Source organism: Leopardus geoffroyi, chromosome D1, assembly GCF_018350155.1.
Source record: "Leopardus geoffroyi isolate Oge1 chromosome D1, O.geoffroyi_Oge1_pat1.0, whole genome shotgun sequence".
Taxonomy (NCBI): domain Eukaryota; kingdom Metazoa; phylum Chordata; class Mammalia; order Carnivora; family Felidae; genus Leopardus; species Leopardus geoffroyi.
In genome coordinates, this window is record NC_059329.1 from 97,603,326 (window position 1) to 97,628,053 (window position 24,728).

The following is a 24,728-nucleotide window of genomic DNA, read 5'->3' on the forward strand; positions in this document are numbered from 1 at the left end:
GCCTTTACGAAAATTCCGCCCCATCTTTTCTTGGCTACTTTGTGACATTGAGTCCCATTCACAGACGGAGAAACTGAGGAACCGAGCAAGTGAGCCAGGCGTAAACGTCCTTTCCAGGTCGGCCAGGGACCAGCCTGTCCGATTCTCAGAATCTCGAACCCTGTGACAAATTTCGATTTGAACAACACGTGCGATTCCCGACCTAAAACCGCAGCCCACCATAAACAGTTAACATTTCAAGCGAACCCCCAAATCCCTTACCCTCAGCTTGTAGCTGGTCTCCTGTGTTTTAGGACTTTAGTTTGTATCTCCAAACTGCTGGGCATTCAAAGGGTTAAAAGGGACCAGGAGGGGGCCTGCTGCGCGCGGCGGGGCCTCGAATGGGTTAAAAATATAAACGCATTAATTCCCCCTGACTATTTGGATCAAAACGGGCAGCCAAGGGGCCAGGAGAGCTAGGGAGCACCCCCCCCCCCACCCCCGCCACTGAATGCCTTTTTAAAATTCTAGAACTTTTAATTCCGACCAAAAAAAAAAAAAAAAGTGTCCCAGTTCGAAAGTTCTCTTCACCTTTTCTTTTTTCATTTCATTTCTTTTTTTTTTTTTTTTTTTTTTCTCGATTTCTCCGCGGGCTGGGTTATAAGACTCGCCCTCTCCTTTTGGGTTCGAGGAGCTGGGTTCCCCCCTCCGAGCAGCGCGCGGGGCGGGGGCCGAAGGGGCCCCGGGAGTTTTTCTCCGGGGCCGGGTTGGGACGCGGCTGGTGAGTCCCGGCTCCGGCCCCTGAATTGGGGGGTCCGCGTCTGCCCCAAACGCCGCTTTCTTCCGTTTTCCATGTCATTTCCTGTACTAATAAGATGGTGGTCAAAGCAGGGGAGGAGAGCAGCAGCGAGTCGCCGCCGCCGCCGCGCCGAGGCTGGCGCTGAAACTTTGCCTCGCCGGGGACCAGCGCGCCCGCAGCGCGGCCGCTCCCGCCGCGGGGGCCGCCAGCCGGGGCCGCGCCGCCTCCGCCGAGCCGCCCGCCGGGCCGCCCGCGCCGCCCGGGCCCCGCGGCTGCCGCAGCATTCCCGGGAAGGTGAGTCAGCCCCGGTAGCCAATGTGGCCATTGAAAATGGCTTCGGAAAGCGCTCGGCAGTTTGCCAGCGAGCGCGGGGGCCGCCGGTGCAGGGGCTGCGAGCGGCTGCGGGGGGCGCGGGCGGCCGGGGGCCCGCGCGGGAGGAGCGGGGGGCCCGGGCGGCGCGGGCGCGGGCCGGAGGGGGGGGCGGCTCGTCCCGGCCCCGAGGTGGGTTAACCCTCGGCAGGTAGCTGCCGCCACCGCCGCCGCCGCCGCTGCTGCGGGATTCGGGGGCTGCCCCTCCGCCTCCTTCCTCCCCGCTCGCTTCTCGCTCGCTCGCCTTGTTACAATGTAGCCTTTTCTCTGCGCCGACGTTCCGCCCGCTGACGGACGTGGCCGCCGACCAATGGGAGCGGCCGCCCGGGCCGAGCGTTCGGAATGAGAACGCGGTGACACGGGCGGGGCGGGGCGCGGAATGCTGGAGGGCTCCGTGCGGCCGCTGGCCTAGTTCTCGGGGGCACTTTCGGCTCGGCGCCTGGGGCAGATGTGGGGGGCTCGGGCCCTTCGGGAGGCGGTGGGGCTTCTTCCAAAGCAGCCCACGACTTCCCGCTAAATGTGGCCGAGCCGGAGGCCGTTTCTTTAATACGTTTGAAATCTTGGTTGCGGTGTAGACTCTTCGGGAAATCTCTCTGGAGTGTAGCCTCCTCCATCCCCCCACTCGCAGGCCCCAAGGTGCTCGCACACGCGGAAACTGCAGAAACTTAGCGGCCGATGACCTTTCTCCGGTCAAGGCCAGCACGCCCTAGGCAAGTCGCTGCAAGGAGAATGCACCTTTCTTGAACGCTGGGCGACGCCGGTTGAAAAGTTGCTCTGTCTTGAACTGGGTTGGGCAATAGAGGCTTGACCCCCGGGATGGGCCGGGACTTAGGAGAGAAAAATGTTAAATCTCTCTTCTTAGACGTTTGCTTCATGTGGAGAAAGGCCGTGGTATATAATTTAGAGTGGCTGAAAGGAAGCACGCCCAGCCCTTTGTGCGCGGGGACAGGAGGCAATAATGAGAGATTGCTCTTGATGGCTGGAAACCCTATAAACTTAGGGGTTTTTGTCTGGGCTGGGGCAAACGAATTTTCCGTGGAGCTTGATGCCTGTGGCACTCAAGCTTCCTTTGTCCACAGTACCCCTTGAGAGGCATTGGGAGTGTGGGGTGCGTGGCCAGGAAGCTGGCCAAGCGGGGCATGGTCTTCACCCACCAGCTCTCCGGGAGGTGCACGCAGGGTGCTGTGTGGACACAAGTCTGAACACCTTCTGGGAAGAGCCCGAGGCGGCTGCTTGAGTTTAATGAAAAGGGGTTTCTCTGTTGGAGTCCTTCCCCCTCCGCCGCATAACTCGCGTGACTTTGAATTTGGCACAGTTACCTTTGGCCTCTCTGAACCCTGCTTGTCCATCCCTAAAATGGGGCCAACAGAGCCTGTCTGGCAAGGCGGTTGTGGTTGTGAGATTAAAGCCGATAGAGATAAGATGCCTCGTCTACGCCCCGCTCCTGATTTCAGAAGCGTTGTTCTCTCTCGGGGATTACTGCTAAACGTGCTATCCCGGGGAATATCAGCATGACCTGGCAGGCCCCACCCAGAACCACGCAGTTCCAAACTGACAGGGCCTCCAAGGAGCCGCTGGGGCAGGGTCTCGTTCTCTTCTCTAATGACATTCTCAAGGATGAGGGGCTCCCCTCTCTTGTCCCAGGAGCCCTTGATCCACCATCACAACCATCCCTTATATACTCTACTGGCACGAGTTACGGTTCTGTCTTCTAGGTCCCTTGGATTGATGCGTTTCATGAATTTATTCTCCTTGGGGTCAAGTAAGACTTCTGTCATCTGAATCTTTCCTCGCCCGGGACGGGGATGGGGAGGCAAGGTTTTCGCGGTTCTAGGTCACTGGCGAGTATGAAGGAAGTAAAGACCCCTGGGCTACGAGTCAGGAGTCGTAGTTGTTTATTCAGCTGCCTCCTTGGCCTGTCTTCTTGGCTATGTCACAGTCATGACCAACACATGGTATCCAAGGCTGTCCCTTAATCTGCTCCCTAAGCCTCCCCGAGGGCTCTGATCTTGGCCAAAGCTGCCACCTTCTTGCCAGTCCTTAAGGCAGAAACGTTGGTGTCTCGGTTCCCTCATCCCAGTCCACATCCTTCCCCAGGTCTAGAGAACTTGAGCCTGTAGAGTGTATCCATCCACCTCTCTCCGTCTCTCCTCCTCTCCAGCATCCTAGTGTCTCCCCAGGACGACGTTCAGAGCCTGCTAAGTGCCCACCTGCAACCTTCCTCCCATGCCAGACTCCACGGTGCAGTGTGTCAGGTCTGTTCCAAAAAAAGATCACATCAGGCCTCCCATTTCTCACTTCAAACAGTGAAAGGCCTTGTCGGTGCTTCTGGGATAAAGAACCAGATTGTCACCACGACCTGAAGGCCCTGGAGTGACCTGGCCTCTGCCCTCTCCTTGGCCCCATCTCCTACCCTCTCCTGGATCTCGCCGCGCTTCGTGTGTTGTTTTCTCCTGCGCGTGCTTGGCCCTCCTCCGGAATACGAACGGTTGAGATCTAAGGAATGAGTTAAGGCAGGCAAAGGGCGAGATGGAGAGGGAGGGTGTCTGGTGGTCCTCATGACAGTCCCCTACAGTTCCCAGTTCCCCCCGGGCACACGGTAGGAGGGAGTCTAGGCCCCCTCGTGTTTGGGTGGGGCCGTGTGGCTGGCCAGTGAGTTGTGAACTTAAAGTGACGCAGGTCGCATTGGGCCAAAGCATTGAGTGGCTGGCGCAAGCCCGTCCAGAGTGCCCTTTTCCTGTGGCAACTAGCAGTAGGTGGGATGGTGGCTGCTTTTGCTTTTGCTTGTGTCACTATGTGGGATGGAACCCCAAGACCTTTGTTGTCTTAAACCACTGAGATTTTTGGGGGGGGGGTGTTTGTTCCTACAGCATAACCTGGCCTGGCCTGACCGATACAGGGACTAGAGAGGAGCACTCCAGGCAGAGATGAGTAGACACACGCAGACTCGGGGAGGCTCATCCTTAGCAGCCAGGGCGACCCTGTTGACAAACAAATCTGAGGCCATCAATCCCTGCCTGAAAACCCCTTCAGGGACTCCTACTGCTGTTAGGAGAAAGATAGAAATCCTTTAGCTGCCCTCCAGACCCTATGGGGACACCATTTTGCATCCCTCCATTTGCTGTGTTCCACCTGACATGACACTTGCCTCATATTGTCCCCTCCGTCCCCTCATACTGTGCATTGCACTCCCCCCGCTTAGGCTTCCTCATCCTTCAGCTTCCGCATCACCTCTTCAGGGAAGCCCTCCCTGATTAGGTCGAATCCCCCATTACCACCTCTCATGGCCCCGTGTACCTCCCCTTTGCTGCATTGCCAGGTAGCAATGTTTACATTTGTGGGTGTGGTTATTGATTGTGGTCTCCCCCTTTCGTCAGACCACCGGGAGCTCTGTGGGGGGCGGTGCCTGGGTTGGCTTGTGTGTGTGTGCGTGTGTGTGTGTGTGTGTGTGTGTGTGTGTGCGTGCGCGCGCACGTGCCTCTGTATTTCCAGTGTCTGCCCGCAAGAGCTGCTCGATAAATACCTTCTGAAGGATCCCCGAGCACTGACTGCAGGCTCACTATATGCTGGAGGTGAAGGACAGGATGAGTGAATGCTGCCTCCCGGGCGTAAGGGCAGGTGGGTGCAGCCGGAAGGAGGTGTCAGCCATGACCAGCCTGTAGAGTACAGAAACTAAGCTCCCTGTACTTACAGGAATCCATGCCCAGAAGGGCTGTGTTTCTGGGATGTTTGAGAGGCGATTCCAGGAGGGCAAGAGGGTGAGATGTTTGCAAACCCTTGGTGATCTGCTGAGCGAGAGAGTATATGATTCAGCGAAGGGGCCACAGAGTAGGAGAACCGGGGATGATGGAGATAATGACGATGAAGGCAGCAACTGTTTTTTGAGGGCTCATGGCGTGCCAGGTATGGTCCTAAGCACGTCGCTCTGCGGAAAACAACTCCACAGGGTGCGTGCTGTTATTTCCATTTCACAGATGGGTAAATTGAGGCCCCAAAAGGTGAAGTAAAGGATCCAGGGTTACACGGTAGCATGGCCTGGATTGGGACCCTGGCATTCTGATGCCGCCTCCCTAGGGATGCCCTCTTAGAATGAAGGCAGAGAACCCCAGACCCCCCCAAGGAGAAGCCCCTTTAGAAACGTCACACAGGGTTAGAAAACCCTTAATGGGGGGTAAGTTTCCAGGAGGAAACACCCACCTGATATTGGGGTTTGTGCAAGCGGGTTCCTGGCTCAGAGCTGCTTGGTGGCCTTGGTACCCAAGGCTGGTCTAGAACCATCTGGTGCATCTCCACCCCTGCTGGGGCCTAAGAGTCTTTGGAGGCCCCAGAGCCCCATGTTCTCAGAGTGGGGCCTGCAGCCGGCCCAGGGGCTGCGCCGGAAAAATAAGCCGTGCAGAAAGAAAAAAAACAATGAAGAAAAAAGAAAAATGTGCTGTTATTTTTAAAAAGCCTGTTTCCTATTGCAGATTTGTATCTGCGCTGGAAAGTCCAATTTCACACAGTGCAGCCACCCTCGTGCTGATGTCTCTGGCTGAGGCTCTGGAAGAGGGGAGGCCCGGGGCATCCCTCAGTCCTTCCTTCATTCATCAGGTGGTCGGGATGCTTGTGCCGTCCCTGTGCCAGGCACCGTGCTGGGCTGGGGGGTGAGGTGTGGGAGCCCAGTCTTGGCCCCTGCAGACCTCACAGGCCAGTGCGAGAGGTGAGCGATTCACCAAGCAGTTACAGGGTCTAGCAGAAGGGTGCGAGGCACGGACTCTAAGTCAAGGAAAGCTACCCTGAGGAGGAGGCAGGCTTTGAGCTGCGTTTTGAAGGACGAGGAGGATTTGGGCAGCAAAGAGGCATTCTAGTATGGGGTGTGGCTTCTGCAAAGGCATGGGCCCACAGAAGGGCTCCGGTAGTTCGCTTGGCTGGAAACTATGTATAAGGGAGGAGGTGGAGGGAGATGAGGCTGGAAAGGGAATAATAGTAATAATAATATGAGTAACACACCAGCCCCGATCCTGCCTCAGGGCCTTTGCATTGGTTGTGCCTGCTCCCTAGAGCACTCCTATCTGTTATCTCCAGGGCAAGCCCCTTCACCGCCGGCAGGATTTGCTCAGATAGCACCTTCTCATGGGCACCTTCCTGTCTTAAATTCCCTACCCCCTGGTCCCTCCACGTCCCGGCCTTTTTTCTTAGTGTGGAGCACATGGAACGAGCCCTGTGTGGGCCTTACTTATCTTGGTTTTGGCCATCTTGTAACTCTAATGCCAGTTCCCGGAGAGCTGGGATTCTCGTCAGTTTTGCTCTTTGCTGTATGAACAGTGCATAGCACGTAGTAGGGCCTCAGATGTCTGTAAAATGAGGGAATGAATTGAGCACTTTGTGCAAAGTGCTTTACATGCATTTTCTCACATAATCTTCCCAGCAGCACCCTGATATTGGTACGATTATCTTCCCATTCTTTAGGGGAAATGGAAAACCCAGGCTCCGAGAGGTGGAGTAGCTTGCCCAAGGTCTCCTGGCGGGGATTCACATCAAGGCCATCAGGCTCCCGAGCCTTCCCGCCCTAACCCCCCCCCCCCCCCCCAGTGCTTTGCCCCAGCCAGGCCATAAAAGGTCGACGCTGCTGAGCTGAGGAGTTTACCTTCTGTCTGTGGGGCCACAGGGAGGAGACAGCCGACCCGGAGATCAGATCCAGGTCCCAGATTGCTGCAGCAGGTTGGGTGTGAGGTTGGAGGCGGGGAGGCCAATTAGGAGGCTGTGGCAGTCATCGAGGCAAGCGGGGATAAGGACGAGGGCCTGGGGGTGGCCATCCCAAGGTGGAAGGTGGGCTGGCGGGGACTTGACCCTCCACACTGGGGCTCGGAGTGGGTGGGTTGGGGCACAGTTCTGTTTCTGGGTAGCTAGGACACCCTAGTTAGGACCCAGCAAGTTGGGCTGGCCTCCTGGCAGGGAGGGGGGCACCGAGAGGGAGCCAGGGGAGCTGGTCGGGGGCACAGTGCTGGGCCACGGGAAGGGACGTGAGCCTCGGGTTCAGTCCTGCTTCTGCCCCAGGGAGACCTGGGTGAGGGGCTGTTGCTTTTGTGGTTGTGTTTCCTCATCAGCAAAGTGGGATGATGATAGTGCCGGCCTCATGGAGGCTCTAGAAAAAGAAGCACGGGGCACCTGTGCATGGCATAAGGCCAGCTTGGGGGTCGCCACCTCGGGTGTGAGGTCATGACCGCAGGGAGGCATGCCTGGGGTGCAGAAATAATCGTGTGCCCCTTGCTGGGGACAGCAGGGCCTGGGTATGAGAGACTAAGTGTGGCATGGGGGCCTCCTGCTTAAAATTGACCAAAGTTTTCAGACACCCATCCCACCCCATCCCGCCCACGGGCTTGTGTTCAAGGCCTGCCATGTCTTGGCCTCAGTTTCCCTTTCTATTAATGGAGACATTAGTGGGGTGCCTGGGTGGCTCCGTCGGCTGAGCGTCCCACTTCGGCTCAGGTCGTGATCTCACAGTTCGTGAATTCAAGCCTCGCGTCGGGCTCTGTGCTGACAGCTCGGAGCCTGGAGCCTGCTTCGGATTCTGTGTCTCCCTCTCTCTCTGCCCCTCCCCCGCTCATGCTCTGTCTCTCTCTGTCTCAAAAATAAATAAACTTATGGGGCGCCTGGGTGGCGCAGTCGGTTAAGCGTCCGACTTCAGCCAGGTCACGATCTCGCGGCCCGTGAGTTCGAGCCCCGCGTCAGGCTCTGGGCTGATGGCTCAGAGCCTGGAGCCTGTTTCCGATTCTGTGTCTCCCTCTCTCTCTGCCCCTCCCCCGTTCATGCTCTGTCTCTCTCTGTCCCAAAAATAAATAAACGTTGAAAAAAAAAAATAAAAAAAATAAAATAAAATAAACTTAAAAAAAAAAAAAAATTAAATGGAGACATTGGTATCAGTCCCGTGCTGCGTTCTCTGGAAGAAAACTTTTTCCTCTGTTTTCTCATGACCAAATTTAAGAGGAACACATACGATGCCCCACGAGGTTGCTTCTACATCCATTTATGGATGGGGGAAGCTCAGTCAAGTTCAGGGGGGTTAAGTGACTCGCTCCAGGTCACACAGCTATAATTTAATCTTTCCAATTACCTCAGGAAACCCACATTTATAAAGGAAGCCTCAGGGGTCACCTGCCTGTGTTACATAATAATTCCCTGCAGGTCTCCTGGGTGCTTTAAATGTGGGGTTTATTTATAAGCTCTTGGTTTACACAGCTGGTTTCAGGACCCTCTCCCCACCTGGGAACCTCATGAGTGAGAACTCGCAGGCATATCTGGACAGGCCAAGAACCTCCACGAAGAAATGACGCTGGGCGAGGGGAGAAGGGAGGAGGACAGAAGGGCTGCTGGCTGTCCTGCTCCCCGGTATCGGCCTCAGATCCCGGGTGGGTGCCGAGGGGTAGGGACCCTGTGTGCAAAGGCACACCTGGGCCTCTGGAGCCTTCAGTGGCTTCTAGGGCTTTCTCCTCCACCCTTCTCTCTAACCTACCCAACCCGACCCGTAAGGCCAGCGGGGACGCTTCCCAACTTTGCCTTCTTCCAGGTCCCTTGTGAATACCCCAGCTCTCGTGACCCCCATTTGGGAGCTGAGAAAATAGAGCCTCGTAGCGGGAGAGCGGTGCGCTGGGGCTCACACTGTTTAGGGAGCGACCAAGCTCAACCCCAAATCTGGCACCCCTTCCTGGGCACCCACCATCCTGCCGTCATCAGAGCAGGGTGGGCCTTTGGCCCAGTCTCTACGCCCTGCTCTCCCGAAGGAGAGGCTGTCGGGTCCTGCTTGACCACCTGCTGTGGCAGCGGCTCACCCCTTCCTGAGGGGACGGGGGCAGCGGCCCCCGGGAATGTGCGTCCGCAAAGGAGCTGGGGTGGGGAGGGCCAACGGGGCTTCTCCTGGGCTAATGGCGGGGTTGGGGGCCCGAGTGGGACCAGGAGAGGAGACGAGCAGCTTGACCTGGGCACTGAGCTGGGCTGCTATGGACGTCACCAAGCAAGTAAATATGGAACCACCCCCACAGTGTCAGCTTTCCCAGAGTGGCTTCTCCCACTATCTGTCACTTTCCCCAAGGGAAAGGGGTGAAGACTGGGAAGGGCTCCTGCTGCCCGATGCTCGGGGGATAGAGATGGACGGCCTGGGAGGCTCTGGGGCGGCTGAGGGGCATGGGGAGTGGCCCACTGGACCCTCCCCCCCAGCAGGGAGTGAGCCTCTCGTGAGGGCAGCTGACTGGGACCCGGCCCAGGTGGACTCAGCATTGTCATGGCCCAAGGTACGGGGAAGTTGGGCTCTGGTGGGCGGAGGTAGGGGGAGGTGGGAGGAGGCAGGGGGAGGTGCGGGGAGGCATTTGCAAGCTGGGACCCCGTCCCCGACCTCTCCGACCTCTCCGCAGCCGGGCCATTCATTGCCCCAACCCAACAGGGCAGCATTTATCCCAGGGTGGTGCAAAGCACCTCCCCAGACAGCTGCACCCTAGAGAAAAGGCCAGAGCAGCCAGAGTGGCTCGTGTTTAGAGAGGAGGTGAAGAGGTCAGAGGCTCAAGGTGTCCCAGGGACGGGGGGGGGGGGGGGGGGGGGGGGGGGGGGGGGGGGGGGCGGGGAGAGCAGGGTACTTAGACTGCGGGAGGGGAGGCCAGAGGGGTGAAATCCTCAAAGGAAATCCGCCAACTTAGCATCCAGGGGAAGAATTTACCCCCCAGAAAGGGCCTGGGGTCTTGGGTGGAGGAAACACAGAAAGGGAGGAGCCAGGGCCAAGTTTCAGGCTGGGTGATCCCGGGGCCTCTGTAAACACCAGCAATAGCCAAACTTGAACGAAGCCTGTAAGTGTGGCCGGGCCCTTCCTGAAGCAGTGTGCCGCCTGATCATGCCGGTGTTATTAGCCGCCACTAACAGAGAAGAAAGTGAGACCCCGAGACGTGAAGTGACTTACTCGAGGCCCCACAGCTGTGAAAGGCAGAGCTAGGACTTGAACCCAGGTCTGTCTGATTCCGGAGGCTGAGCTCTTCTCTACTGCGTGGGGCTGCGTCGCTGTTACTCCACGGGAACTGCTCTTGGTGGCTGTGCTGGGAAGGAGGGTCGGCTGGAAAAGTTGCTGGGTCCAAGCACCTGCCCCTGTGATGCTGGGTAGTCCTGAGAAAATACAGCGTCGGCCAGGCTGCTCATCCTCTCTGTGCCTCTGTGTGCTTGTCTGAGAAATGGGGCCGCATAGCACGGGTGCTGCCCATGTTACAGGGTTGTTGGGCCCTTCCCAGCCAATATTTGGGACAGCAGATCGGGGAGTGCCCCTTGGGCTCTGGAGGACCAAACATAAACTCATGATTCGATGGGCCCCGAACCCAAAGAGAGGGTGGTTTGCTAGACCTCTCCCCATCTCTGAGCTGTGTGTTACTGGTGTGCAGCGAGGTAGGTACAACATTGAGAGTAAGTGATGAAAAACTCCTACTGCAACTTGACATTGCTGTGTCATTCTTTATTGTAACTTACAAAAGCATCAGTTGGCAACAGATTGGAAAACTTAAAAAAAAAAAAAAAAAATCTCTTTCACAAATAGCGTGAGGAGCTCTGGCCCAGATCGTAACTGTGATTGAAGGTGGGAAGTGCCCTACTGGCTCAGGGATGTGGCGGGGAGGGGAGGGGTGGGAGAGGGAGAGCCCGTTAGGCTTCCTGGAAGAAGCGACATAGAGCTGGACCTCGAAGGGAGAGTAGAAGTGTGCCAGGTGGAGGAAGAAGGCAGGAAAGTTCGGGCCCTGGGAACAGTATGTGCAAAGGCAGACGACCTGAGGATCGGGTGGTTCAGGGAAGTGGTCTTGGGTGTTTGCAAAAAGGTAGAGGAGCTGGTTCTGGGAGCCCGACCGGGAGGGCCCTGAATGCCAGGCTGAGTCAGGACTTGAAGACTATTCTGGAGGCGGAGGTCCTGAGGTGGGAGATAAAGTCACAGCTTAGGAGGTGCTTTAAACGACCGAAGGGGCCATCCAAGTGGTGTTTCCTTTCGGTCTTCAGCCTCCAGGAAGGCAGTTTCTTGGTGCCCGGTGGGGTAAGTTGTTGGTGAGCCGGCCTATCCTTGTCCCAGTTGAGGCAGCCAGCCCCATGATTCTGCTGGTGCCTGGTGGCCCCTGGGTCCCTTGCCTGGCTGGACGGGCAGACAATCAATCCTCAGGTGTGAGCAGCAGGCCTTCCCAGGCTGTTCTGGTCAGTGGGTTGGCACGTGTCGTGGTTGGCTGGCCATGGTGGAGCCTTCGTGTCCCCGCGGCCTGATGCTACCCGTGCTATGAACTGTCAAAGGGGGTGTTCCGGCCACCCCCAAGGAGTCCAGAGCCACGCCAGGGAATGTGGACAGGAGGAGGGAAGGCCGAGGTCTGAGGCTGAGGTGGGGGGTTGACCAGGCACTGGGCACGATGGCGTGGGGTCCGAACAGGAGGCGAACAGTGGACAGCCGCCTGAAGTGGCTTCCCGCACCCACCCTCTGCTGGGTCGGGGCTGAGGCCTGCGGGTGTGGCTTGAGGAGTGAACTCTTGGTTGAGGCGATGACGGACAGTGGGTGTCCCATCCGGGGCTAGCCAGGTGAGTGTCGCTGCGGTGGTCTCAGCCTGGGGAGGAGAGGAGCCAGCCCGCCCAGTCTGGGGGCTGCTGGGAACAGCCCATGGTGTGCCCGGGCCTGCGTGTGGCCACAGGTCCAGGGAGAAGGCTGGCCTGGGGGGAGGAGAGAGAGCTGTGGGAGTCACCGTTCCTGCCCGCCCCACCTACACCCTCTTCTGGGGCCCCCCGTTCAGAGAGGCCCAGCCTCCTGCTCCCTCCCTGCAGCTCCCTGTAGGCTGGGCCCCCAAGCCAGCGGCAGGCAGGACTGTTTGGCTGCCATTTAGCGGGGAGTCCAGCTGCCCCGGATCCTGCGGGATGGGGCCGGGGAAGGGGGGGTGGTGCGGGGATTTGCAGCCTGTCTAGGTGCTGGCTGTAGGACCAGGAGTCCCTGAGGGGCTCTGGTTTTGACAGTGGCCTTGGTTGTATCTGGAGGCTTAAGGCCTGAGTCCTTGGACCTCTGTGGCTCTCTCTGCCTTGGGCTGGTCCCACACTGGACTCAATACTTGCCACGGCCCTAGGGTCTCCCTGGGGTGACAGAGGGAGTCTCTGGGGCAGCCCTCCCTCAGGCTTCATGCTGCTGCCAGCCTTGGCCAGAGCTGGCGCTTTTCACTGTGAGCACCAGGTGGGACCTCCTTGCTTCTCAGTGGCCCCTCTCCCGGATCAGAGCCTCCAAGGCTGTGCCCCGGGCCCAAGGGCAAGTCCGGCCCTTTGGCCCACTGCAGCCGGTCATGGCTGCTCTGTGACTGAGCTTTGCTCTTCCTCCTTTGGTTTCCTTTTGCGGATCTGTCACCTGCCTCTGCCCCAGTTCCCTGGCTACCGGTGAGGCAAGGACTCACTGGCCTGTCTCCTGGAGTCCCCTCCCCCAGTTTCAGGTAGAAACCGCACTCTTCCTTGGCACCTGCCAGTGGCTCCCTGCCCTCTCTGAGCACCCTGGCCCTTGGCCCAGGACAGTGGCCAAGAAAGGCTCCTCTGCTCTTTCAGACTTACCCCTGTCTCCTCGTGCGTCCTTGTCTCTGTCCGCCTGGAGAATCCTTCTGTGTGTTCCTTCCTGGTCCCTGCCTGGGGCCACAAACGGGCCCCTTTCTCGCTGCCTCTGGGCTTCAGATTTGCAGCAAGTCTAGCTGCTTTTGGAGCTCCGTCGTGGCCACCTCTGTTCCTCAGTGCCCTGTATCCGTGGCCTGGATGGGGCCCTACGTTTTGTGGGAGTCCACAAAGACACTATGTGGACGATGTCTCATTTCAGCTACGCAGCCGGCTTGGGAGTTAGCCACCCTCCGCCCATTGTGCAGACGAGAGGGTTGAGGTACCATGGGGCTCAGTGACTTTGTCAGGGTCTCTTAGGAGAAGTCAAGGGCAGGTGCTGGGACTCAGACCCATGTCTCTTGGCTCTTGTCTCGATCTCACTGCTGTCTTGCCAGGTGAGGTAAGAGCTTCACTGACCTTTGCTTTTTATATTTTCGGGGGTCAGAGGCTGGCTGGGGCTGGGGCTCAGCCTGTTGTGGATTAGGGCTCACCATGCGGCCGCGGCCATGGCCATGGCTTGGGCTCGGTGTCACAGGGGCGGTCAGCTTTATGAGCATTTCTTCTCCTCCTTCTGTCCTGAATTCTTGTCCCCAGCGTGAGGTCCTCCCAGAGACACAGCCCCTACGCTGGGAGTCTGAGGCTAACACCGGGCATGCTGGCCAGTGGCTGGGGGCTGCTGGGACTGAGAGCCTAGAGCTAGGAGTCCCTGGGGGGGAAGGGGGGGTGGAGAGACTGGCCTGTGCGTCTCTGCCCAAGTCACAGTGAGGGTCCACGGCCTCTCCCTCCTCTAGCGTCCGATGCTCTGTGCTTCCTTAAAGCCACTCTTGGTGCGGGAAGAATAAGGACTTTGCTCCTACTGCCCTGATAAGGCTCTGAGGTTCTGAAGGGCCAGCTAACCCACCTACCCTTGTTTCCTTCACGTTTTTTCGAATCCCTCCACCCCAGTGTGGATGCTTTCATACTTCCAGGGACAGGGAGTTCACTGGTTCCCCAGGCAGCCCACCGTGTCTTTTCTTATATTGTTTTACTAAGTTTTAATCGTGTATGGAATATACGAATGTACCTTTTCGTTGCAAAAACGTCAAATATTATTTAAACAGCTAAGTATTCTCTTCCTGGATAACCACAACATTCCAGCCTCCTCCGCAGGGTTAATCATCACTGTTATTACTTTGGCATATAGCCTTCTGGATATTTTTCTATGCATCGACACACAGAACCTGTAGGAATATGTGCCATTGTAATGGGTACGTGTGTCTGTGTGTGTGTGTGTGTGTGTGTGTGTGTGTGTGTGTGTGTGTGTGTGTTCAAACAAATGGTTACGGATCATTCGGTCAATGCTTTTCTCACTTAACATTGGATCTAGGAAATCTAGTCATGGTTTTGCATAGGAAACTACTGTAATTGTTTTTTCCTCCCTCCCTCCCTCCCTTCCTTCTTTCCTACCATCCTTCCTCTCTTGCTTCTCTCTTCCTACATTCTCTTAATGAGAGGCATTTAGGTTAATTCTGATTTTATTCTTCTGCCTTCCTGGGCTTACCTAGAGTAGCTATATTGCTGGGTATGGGAGCCTGTTGCATTTAAAAAAAATTTTTTTTTAACGTTTTATTTATTTTTGAGACAGGGAGAGACAAAGCATGAACAGGGGAGGGTCAGAGAGAGGGAGACACAGAATCGGAAGCAGGCTGCAGGCTCCGAGCTGTCAGCACAGAGCCCGAGGCAGGGCTCGAACTCACGGACGCGAGATCAGGACCTGAGCCGAAGTCGGCCGCTTAACCAACTGAGCCACCCAGGCACCCCGCCTGTTGCATTTTTTAAATGCTTATTGCACAATATTTAAAGTCTGTCCACTGAGACTTTGCACAGAACCAAATGTCACCCTGTAGTTCCCAAACTATTCCCGTGTCTCTTCTTTAGAGCCGGGGGAAAGGGCTGCTCTCCTGTCCCCTGCCAAGTCCCCGGAGAGCTGCCGACGGTAGCCACGGGCCCTGGACACTTTTCTCCTTCACACTTGGGTTTTTCTACCCTTGCTCAAAGGACGCGTTTTTGAGTGACCCGTCTCTTGGGTGGCTGTTGTGGCAAGTGGGCTCTTGGTGGCCTTCAACTCTTGGTGGTTCTGGGAAATCTCCTTCACCTCTCTGTGCCTCAGTTCCAGCCTCTGTAAAATAGAGGTGACAACTGCATCTGCGTCACGGGGCTTCTGTGAGGACAAAGAGGCGAACACAGGTAAAACGCAAAGTGTCGTGCCAGGCACCCAGCAAAATCCCAACAGTACTCTATCCCGAGGTCTCGCCTGTATAGCTGCGCTCCTCACCCCTGCGGACAGGGGCCTGTGCTCCCGGTGGGCAGCCTGGGATGACTCCAGCCTTTGCAAAGGTCTCATCCCCCTGTCTACTCGCTGATTTCCCAGAGGAGGCTGCTGCCTGGGAATGCAGCGGGTAATTGGATTTCTTCCCGGCTTGGCCCTGCAGGTCCTGGACTGGGGCCTACGGGGAGGGAAGGAGGTCAGCCTGACCCTTCGCTCAGTGGTGGTGGCCGGGAGCCTGGTAACGTAACCCCACACCTCGGGCAGATTTACCGGCTCTCAATGGGGCCCGTTGTGGCCGGGGATTTGATCTCCCTTAGCCTGCAGGGTGGGCAGGAGAAGAAAGCAGCTTGGGGCCAGCCTCTCCCCGGAGAGCCCTGGGGCCCCTCTGGGCCACACTGGCTGGTCCAGGCATGGGTCTGCCTTTCAGCTCCCGGGGCAAATCTCTGCAGGTGATTTATACTTAGCGCTGGAAATAGGGCGCGTTTGCTTTTTCCTCACCTCCTCCCCAGCCTTCAAGGTCTAAACCACCTCCGATGCCATCATCTAATCAGCTCGTCACAGCCACCCGTGAAACGGGTGGCCCGGCCAAGGCCATTTCACGGATGCAGACACCGAGGCTCAGAGAGGTTAAGTGACTTTCCCAAAGCCGCACAGTTAGCCGCCGCCGGAGTTGAGACTATACCCAGGCTGTCTGGCTTCTTGTTCAGTTCTTTTTCGTGAGGCCACCCAATGTGACAGTCTTGGCAGAAGGTGCCTAGCTGGGCAGGCCTGCTTGACCTCTTCCCCTTCGGTCAGTGGCATGTGCGGTCAGTGAGCACAGAGGGTTGAGATTATTTCCTAAGAAGTGAGAAGCACCATAGCTGGCCCGGGGCCCGGCCCTTCCCCAGCACCAGGCACAAACCCTCTCCGTCGCTAGAGGTGCAGGGGGACAGAGTGTGGCTGCGTCAGCTGTGGCCATCTGTCCCGCTGGGGCGGGGGCTTGCTCTCTGAGCCTGTCCTGTGGGGTGTGGGCAGGGGGCCACAGCAACCCTCGGGACGTTGAGTGCTCCTGCCAGGGAGGCAGGAGAACAGCCATCATCGGGCCCATTTTAAGACCGGAGAAAGCAAGGCTCGGAGAGGCCCGGGGGCTTCTCTGAGCTGGCAGCTGGCAGAGGGGAAACTCGAACCCCACCTCCTGATTCTAGCTGTAGAACCCTTACCAGTCATGCTTTTGGGTCACACCAAAGGCACTGAGCTGGCCTAGCTCTGAATTACGAGCGTGGCTGATGTGGGCTTGGGTCCTGGGTCATGAATGACTTCGTATTTATTGAGCACTTACTATGTGCCTGGTGCTATTCCACGTGTTGACCTGTAACATTTCACTCAATCTTCAGACCAACCCCATGGGGTAGATACCATTATTATCGTCCGCTGACAGCTGAGGAAACCGAGGCCCAGAGAGGCTACGTGACTCCCCAGAGTCACATGGGGGTGAACCTGGGATTTGAATCCCAGCGGTGTGGCTCCAGAGGTTGTGTGCGAACCACCACAATGCTTCTTGTGGCCAGGAGGACCCCCAGGGCAAAATACACCTGCCTGGCTCTTGGTGGTGCCAATGCACAGCACGGCAGGTGCTTGGTAAAAATGTGTCAAGTGAATGATTCCATGAATGACTGAGGCTTTAGACAAGCAACTCAGTCTTCCTGGATGTCAGTGAAGTGAATACCAAGCCGCCGTTCTTCCTGCATCGAGGGGAAGGGCCCACTTAGCATGTTGATATTTGAAAGTGCTGACGAGGGGCGCCTGGGTGGCGCAGTCGGTTAAGCGTCCGACTTCAGCCAGGTCACGATCTCGCGGTCCGTGAGTTCGAGCCCCGCGTCGGGCTCTGGGCTGATGGCTCAGAGCCTGGAGCCTGTTTCCGATTCTGTGTCTCCCTCTCTCTCTGCCCCTCCCCCGTTCATGCTCTGTCTCTCTCTGTCCCAAAAATAAATAAACGTTGAAAAAAAAAAAAAAAAAGAAAGTGCTGACGAGCTCAGGGCTTGGGCCGTGGCAGCTCTGGTCCCTCTGAGGGGGGACAGTGCTGCTGAGCTGCTCTGAACCGTGCCCTGGGAGTGAGAGGTGCTGCCCTGAGCTGTCGCACTGGCCCTCAGCTGCCTGCCCCGGGGGGCTCAGCTGCATGGGTGGTGGTGGGGTGTCACCTGTGACGGGCCTTGGGCTTCCTCTGGGCCAAGCCAGGGGCCAGAGGGGCTGAGGGTGAGCACTGTGACTGCGTCCGTGCGGGACCCTTGCATTCCTAACGAACACTCACAGCCTGCTGGGTGATTCGTGCGCGCGCGCGCGCGCATGCACACGCACACACACGTCTTCTTGTCAATTTCCCGGGCCCGGTTCTTCCCCAGGCTTCCGAGGCGAGGTGACCCCTCCCGGGTTCCCACAGGTCTGGAGCAGGATTCTGCCTTCTGAGGAGCCTCTCCAGGTGCTCACATGTTCCCTGTAGGTTCCAGAAGTGTGGGCGGATATCAAACATAACCAGATCGGGGTGGGGGGGGGGCCCAGGAGGTCTCCGGGGTGACTTCCGCCTCGGCTGCCCCTGCAGGTGGGGAATGCCCCTCCCACTCAGATTTGCTGTCTTTGTAAATAGTTTTGACAGCAGGTTCCCTGCAGTGGGACTCGGGAGATGCAGTTTTATCCTAAGCTCTGCCACAGGTTTGCTGTGTGGCCTTGAGTAAGTCCCTTCCCCTCTCTGGGCCTTGGCGCACAGCCCTGTAAAGGGAGACCATGGGGCTCGCTTTTGTCTGCTGTTCTGTTCCTCCGTTACGGGGTACAATTTTATGCCGCATTTTCTCAACCCCTTTTTAAGACACTAGGATATTGGGGACCCTCCACCTTGCCACGCGGGGACAGCGGGGCTTGGTTCTGGTATTGACTAGTCGTGAGACGGTGAAGAGCTTGTGGTGGGACTTGCCAGGGAATCCCCGCTGGGTCCACTGCTCTCGGGCCACCCTGAGAACTCCAAGTTGGGCGGGCAACACCCAGCTCGCGGGGGGGGGGGGGGGGGGGGGGGGGGGGGGGGGGGGGGAGTGCAGCTTTTGGAGTTCATGAGATCGGGGTTGGAATTCTGGCTTCGCCCCGGACCTTTGGCCACCTACCTGAGCTCTCAGCACAGTCATTCCTCACCTGGGAAGGCTTCGGGTTGACAGGATGAAATGCTTGAGCTTCTCCCCAGCAGGCCCCCGGCACTTAGCAGGTCCCCAGCGGCAGCCTTGTGGGTCTGTGGAGTGTGGTGGGGCGGGGGTCAGCGATGGTTCCGGAAGGCCTGCCAACGGCCCTGGAGGCTGAGTCCAGAAATAGAAGACCCCAGAGACAGAGGCTCCTGATGGCCAGGCTGGCCTCTGCCAGCCCCTGGGAGGCCACACTGAGCTGGCAGCGTGGGCCTTCCCTCCCTCCTGGCCCTGTTGGCTGCATAAATTACTCGGCAGCCTTTGGGCTAATTTTACCTTCTTGGTTTTCATGAATCATTTCCCATCCGGGGGCGTGTGAGAGAAATGGAAACAGCTCTGCCAGCTGGATGCCCCAGCGCCAGCCGCAGTGCAGCGCCTGTGGTGAGAGCTCTGCTTGCGTGCTTGCAGGGGTGAGGACGGGACCCCCGGGGACCCCACCAGGGGCCCCCGAGGGCTCGCTCCTTCCAGCCGTGTCCCTGTACCTTCGGGGTATCATGACTTGGAGTAAAGGAGCCCCAGCTGGTCCCGGAGCTGGAGCTGGGGCTGAATGGAAAGGAATTTGGCGTTGAGTGACCTTGCCATGACGGCCATCGAAGGTCTGTTTGGACCTCAGCAGAGAGGTGGTTAACAGAGAGCCCCCGGTGGCCTGTTTGTGATGAGCTCCAGGAGTTTGCCCGAATGCTGACTTTTCCTAGTGACAGAATACCAGAGCTGACAGGTCCTGACAAAGTCAAACCTAACCACCTTGGATGAACTGGGGCCCGGACCGGGGGAAGGAATTTGTCTCAAGTCTGTCCACCGGTGGAAGAGGTCAGGCTAATGGTCATCTGCGGACAGCTTACCCCTTCGCTCACGCAACCCTGTTTGACTATTATTATTCCCATCTTCCGGAGGGGTAGCTGAAGGCACAGAAGGGAACGTAACTCCCCACCCCCCACAATGATACACTCGTGAGCGGTGGGTAATAGTCCATGCCGAGCCGTCTCACCCCAGAGCTCACGTCCCGACTTCCAGACCACGCTGCCTCTTGGAGTGGAGTTTCCAGGTGGCTCACACGCACTCGTTTGCTTCTTCCACTCCGCAAGTGTGTGTTGAGCCCCTGCCGGGTACCAGGAACGGGGGACTTGGGAGCAGCCAGAGCGGACAGAGGCTGGGCGGCTGGTAAGGGCCCACCCCTGCGCCCCATCTCACCTGAGTCTGGGTTCTGAGAGGACAGCGTCCGCCCAGCACTGCGGTCCCAGCCACGCGGCCGTGAACTCGGATGCCGGGCTAGGCAGGGAACACGGCCGGCTGGGGCCGTGGAGAGTAGGCATTGGAGCCCATCGGAGCAGGGCCCCCACCACCCAGCTCCGGCAAATTCTCGCCATGTGGAACCACCTGCCTGCTGTTGCCAGTCGTTCTGATTTTCCAGCAAAGCTGAACATCGTGTTTTTACAGGAGATCTTCCGTTTCTTCAGAGTTGGCAACTGGAACAAAAATACAAATTAAGAAAAAAAAAAACCTCAGAAAACAAGAACGAGCCACCGGTTTGTAACCTGCGGATCCTTTCTTCTGCTGCCTTTCTACAGGCCGGTTTCCGGTTGGATCAGGTTCTGATTATCCCACCAGGGCCACCTCTCCCAGGAAGCCCCTTCACTACCTGCCATGGAAGGCCATACCCCACCCCCTGACTGTAGGGTGTCACCCCCATGCTGGACTGCCACCTGGGAGTAGTGGAAATCGCATGGGCTTTGACTTGGATAGATTCCAGACGGCTGCTGTGCGGCCTTGATCAAGGCACCGGTCCTCTCAGAGCCTCTGTTTCCCGTCTGGAAAACAAGTGAAGTAAAACTGTACTCACTAGGTTTTTGAAAGGACTAAATACAGTAAGACAGAAGCTCAAGTCAATCAGGACTAGGCCAAAATGGAATTTATGGGCCTAGCAAAGTGCAGAGTCCAGGATCGTGCACGGCTTCAGGAACAGTTGGATCCAGGGCTCGCACAGTGTCCTCAGCGCTTGGTCTGTTCATCTTAACTCTGCACTCCTTTGCCCTGGCTCCTTTCAGAGGCAGGCTAGTGTTTGTGGTGCCACAGTGGCTGGCTGCCAGCAGATCCGTAGTAACTCGGTTCTTTCAACACTCGCCCTCTTCCCCGCAGGTTCCTCCAACGCCCCAAAACCGCCACTCCTGACTGGCTGGCCCTTTACCCTTCCCTGCACCATCTGACTGGCAGATACGCATTCTCCGAAATCGTCTCGTCCTTTGCTTCTTTGTTGCCTGTGCCCGGATAATTGATGTCTGTCACTGTTTCGAGACTGAGCTACGTGCCTTAGTAAATGGCCACAGGGGACGCACACGGAGACCCCCAAGACGTGCCTACGCACGCCCACACGTAGGTCGGCAAGAACCCCACGCTTCTGGCCAAGACTCTACGAATCAGCAGGACACGTGACTGCAGCCCAGCGAACGGCAGGGTCATTACATGGTGGCATTGGTCACTGCGCCCCCTAGTCCCATGGGGTGACACAATGGGCCCAGACGGTGACCGTGCAGGCGGTGGGGTACCCAGCGCGAGAAGAACTCGAGGCTAAGGGCCCAGCACCTTCACACACACACACACACACACACACACACACACACATGTCTTACTTGTCCAAAACTGGGGTGCTGGCCTGGGCCACCAGCAGTTCAGACGGGCGCTCTCCAAACTTACACGCGTGTGCCCGTCACCTGGGGCTGTCTCTGATGCAGAAGGTCTGGGGTGGAGCGTGGGACTCTGCCTTTCTTCTTCTTCTTCTTCTTCTTTTTTTAATGTTTACTTATTTATTTTGGGGAGTGGGACGGGCAGAGAGTGGGGAGGCGGAATCCCAGGCAGGCTCCGCGCTGTCAGAGGAGAGCCGGACTCAGGGCTCAAACTCACGAACCGCGAGATCACGACCTGAGCTGAAATCAAGAGTCGGACGCTGAACCGACTGAGCTGCCCCGGGCGCCCTGGGACTCTGCATTTGTAATAAGCGCCGGGTGATGCCCTTACCGTTGGTCTGCGGACCACACACTGAGAAGTAAGGATTTAGGTGACTTTTGAGGTTTCTTTTAATTTTGAGATTCGGGGCAAGACCGGGAGAAGAGAATAAAGAGCCAGTGAGAGGGGCAGGGGCAGGGGCAGGAAGGAGCAGCGAGGGGGGAGGAGGAGAAGACTGCTGAGGAAGTAAAGGCAGGGTGCCAGGCTTACAGGGCCCTCCCACCCGTATTCCCCCAGCGACTCCCTCCACAGACCTTCCCCTCCGGTCTCACCATGCTCTGGGACCCCTCTCCTTGGAGCCAGAACACGTGTTGTTTCACCGGGGTCCTACCTCCCTAAATGGAGGCTCCAGCCCGCAGGCGGGGGAAGTGTGGGTTTGAGAATACACAGGACACCCTGGACAGGGGCCGGAGAAGGGAGGGTGAGGGGCTGCCCGGCATAGACCCGTGGCAGTGGGCTCTTATCTCCCACCACCGTCCTCCTGGAGGCTTTGAGCAGGTCAGTCCCACCTGGGCCTGACTTTTCGAGCCAGGAAAGGAGGGCCTTGGACCCAGTGGTCTGGGTGCAGGCTTTCAGCTCCCACGGCCTGCTGGGGGCAGTGGGATGGGAGAGCTCACTCTCTCCAGCCCTCCTCCTTAAAAGCCACAGGGGACCTGGGTGCAGATGGCTTAAACTCCTTCCTTAAACTCCTTAAACTCCTTCCTCATTAGCACCACGGGGGAGGGGGCGCAAGTCCCCTACCAGGGGACAGCAGGTGGTGGAGGGGAGCCCTCTCTGCCCACCCCCCTCCATCCGCAGAGGCCTCTTGCTGGTTGCTCCCTGCCCGGGAGGTGGCCGGACAGCCTGCAGGTTATTTTTTAAACCATCAATACCAACACGCCTTTTAAAACTTTTTGTTAGATAGAAGAGTGTAAGAAACTTCCGTGTACCTGTCATGCAGCCTCAACAATCAATAACTCACAGGCGTTACTAGTCTATTGTTTTTAATGTTTAGTTTTTTATTTAGAGAGAGAGAGAGAGCAAGGAGGAGTACAGAGAGCGGGAGAGAGAGAATCCCAAGTAGGCTCCACGCTGTCAGCACAGGGCCCGACGCGGGGCTCAAACTCATGAACTGCGAGATTATGACCTGAGCCAAAATCAAGAGTTGGATGCTTAACAGACTGAGCCATCCAGGTGCCTCTACTAATCTATTTTTTAAATCCAAAGTGCACGAATCCGGTGTAAAACTCTGTTGGATGTCAGACCCTTTCCTCCTCTCGCCCTCTGGCCCGGGAGCAGAGGCAACCACAGATTAAGACTATTCTCTGCATCCGTGGGCCCATGTAAATGTGCGTGTCCTTTTTATTTGTTAAAACAGGGCCTGTTGATTTTATGTAAAACACAGCTTACTCGCTTCGTGTCAGTTGCCATTCTAAGTATATTACAAATATGAACTCATTTAATCCTAACAGCCTTACCAGGTAGGTGCCCCCAAGCACAGAGAGGTTAAGGAACCGCCCCCAACATCACACAGTGCTAAGTGAAGCAGCTGGGAGTCGAATCTAGGCAGCCGAGGACCAGAACCTGGGCTCTTCACCACCATTTTCTGCAGCCTCTCAACTTAGGCTATCTTGCCTGGGTTTTGTTTTCACCACCGATTCTGTAACACATTCAACAAACGTTTATCGTGCGCTCACTTTGCACCAGGCATGGTTCCCCTTGCGGGGGGTACAGCACTAAACGGAAGGTCAACATCTCTCTGCCCTCCTGGAGTTTACATTCTGGCTGGGGAGACAGAGGGCAAATAATATAAACGGGCACCACGTCGATTTGGTGGTGAGTCGTGCTCGGGGGAAAAATCCAACAGGGGAGGCGGGGTAGGACCTGTCAGGAGCCGGCAACTTTACGTAGGTGGCAGAGAATGGGGACACTGAGTAGAGAAAGGCCCCGACGGGAGCGAGGGAGCCCCGCGGGTCTCTGGAGGAGGAGCATTCCAGGCAGAGGGAACAGCCGGTGCAAAAGGCAAGACAGGAGCATGGGGTGCTGCAGGCCGAGCGAGGCAGCCCTCTGGCTGGGGTGGGAGGGAGGGGGCACCCCGTAGGCGCGGAGGGCACAGAGGGCAACGGCGTCTTGTCTGGAGAGCTTTGCTGTTTGCCGCGCGTGACACGGGGCTCCGTGGAGGGTTTGATCTGACAGGTTGTAACAGGCTCACCCGGCTGGCCGCGGGCTGGAGGATGGACAGCAGGTCAGAGTGGAAGCCGGGAGACAGTCAGGCTGCCCCTGCAGCCCTTCAGGCCGGAGGGAGACGTGGCCCCGACCACGGTGGTGGCCACGGTGGGAGCCAGACGGTTGTCCCATCACCTCCTGCCCTGAAACAGCCGCCCGTGGACCCTGTCATTTATTCAACCAGCCTCCAGACAACTCGTTGGTTATTTCCAGTCTTTTGCTGTTCTAGACTGCGCTGCGGTGAATACTCTCGCACGTGTATCTCGGTGAAATTCCTAGAAGTGAAATCGCCGGACAGAAGGTCATGTGCATGTTTTTTAAAGGTTCCCGGCATATACTGCCCTTCACAGATACACCAGCAGTGCGTGGGAGAGAGTGCTCAGGTGATAGCTGCCGGCCGTGGGCTTGGGGGACCGGGGTGCCAGAGGGGAGATGTCGTGGGCGCTCCTCGTTTGCCCCTTGGGAGGCCAAGGTGCCAAGGCAGAGTCTTTTCTTTTTTTAAGTTTATTTATTTATTTTGAGAGAGAGAGAGAGAGAGAGAGAGAGCATGGGGGTGGGACAGAGAGAGAGGGAGACAGAGAATCCCAAGCAGGCTCTGGCTGTCAGCGCCGAGCACGACGCCGGGGGCTCCCAACTCAGATGGTGACCTGAGCCGAAATCAAGCGCTTACCTGAGCGAGCCACCCAGGCACCCCAAAGCAACGTCTTTACAGAGGCACAGCCAGAATAGGTAGGCAGGTGCCTCGACCTGTGGTCGGGCAAGTACCAGGGGGGATGGTGACAGCTGCACAGAATAGAGACCCGCCCTAGGGGGCTCGAGTAACAAAGAGGCATAACAGGGGGTGCAGAAGTAGGCCGATTGCAGGAGCAGTTGATTCCCTTGTCCGCTGATGTCCCCGTCCCTGAGATGTTTTCCAACACCAGCCCGTTCTTTGGTTCTCTAACACCAGCTGGGTGTCCCAACGGCTCAATTCAGTTCTAAAGCCACCCAGAGTTAGCCCTGGTCCCCACAGATTGAAGACTCAGTCCCACGAGACCGTCCCCACTTCCGGGGGGCCTGGTGGGGGGCGGGGCTCCGTCAGTGAAGTGTCTGATTCTTCATTTCAGCTCAGGTCCCTGAGTTCGAGCCCCGCATCTGGCTCTGTGCTGACAGCACGGAGCCTGCTTGGGATTCTCTGTCTCCCTCCCTCTCTGCTGGAGACCAGTTGCAGGTCCTGGGGCACCCGTGTTCCTTCTCCTCAGCTTCTGTCATTTGGTAGAATGACTCACAGGGTTGA

At 57.3% G+C, this 24,728-nt stretch overlaps 1 protein-coding gene and 1 long non-coding RNA gene across 2 annotated transcripts in view; one reads left to right on the plus strand and one right to left on the minus strand.

The window, feature by feature from the left end:
* The first annotated feature begins 860 nt into the window (after nucleotides 1–860).
* PRDM11 (PR/SET domain 11) overlaps nucleotides 861–24,728 on the plus strand; it is a 90,674-nt gene continuing 66,806 nt past the window's right edge. The window contains exon 1 of the mRNA XM_045485063.1: nucleotides 861–1,072. The gene's annotated coding sequence lies outside the window, so the exon portion shown is untranslated. The remainder of the gene's footprint in view (nucleotides 1,073–24,728) is intronic.
* On the minus strand, nucleotides 14,580–18,827 carry LOC123601632. The gene is made up of 2 exons (XR_006714204.1): nucleotides 18,204–18,827; nucleotides 14,580–15,225 (listed from the first exon to the last, which is right to left on the minus strand). It is a non-coding gene; the product is annotated as an uncharacterized LOC123601632 (long non-coding RNA).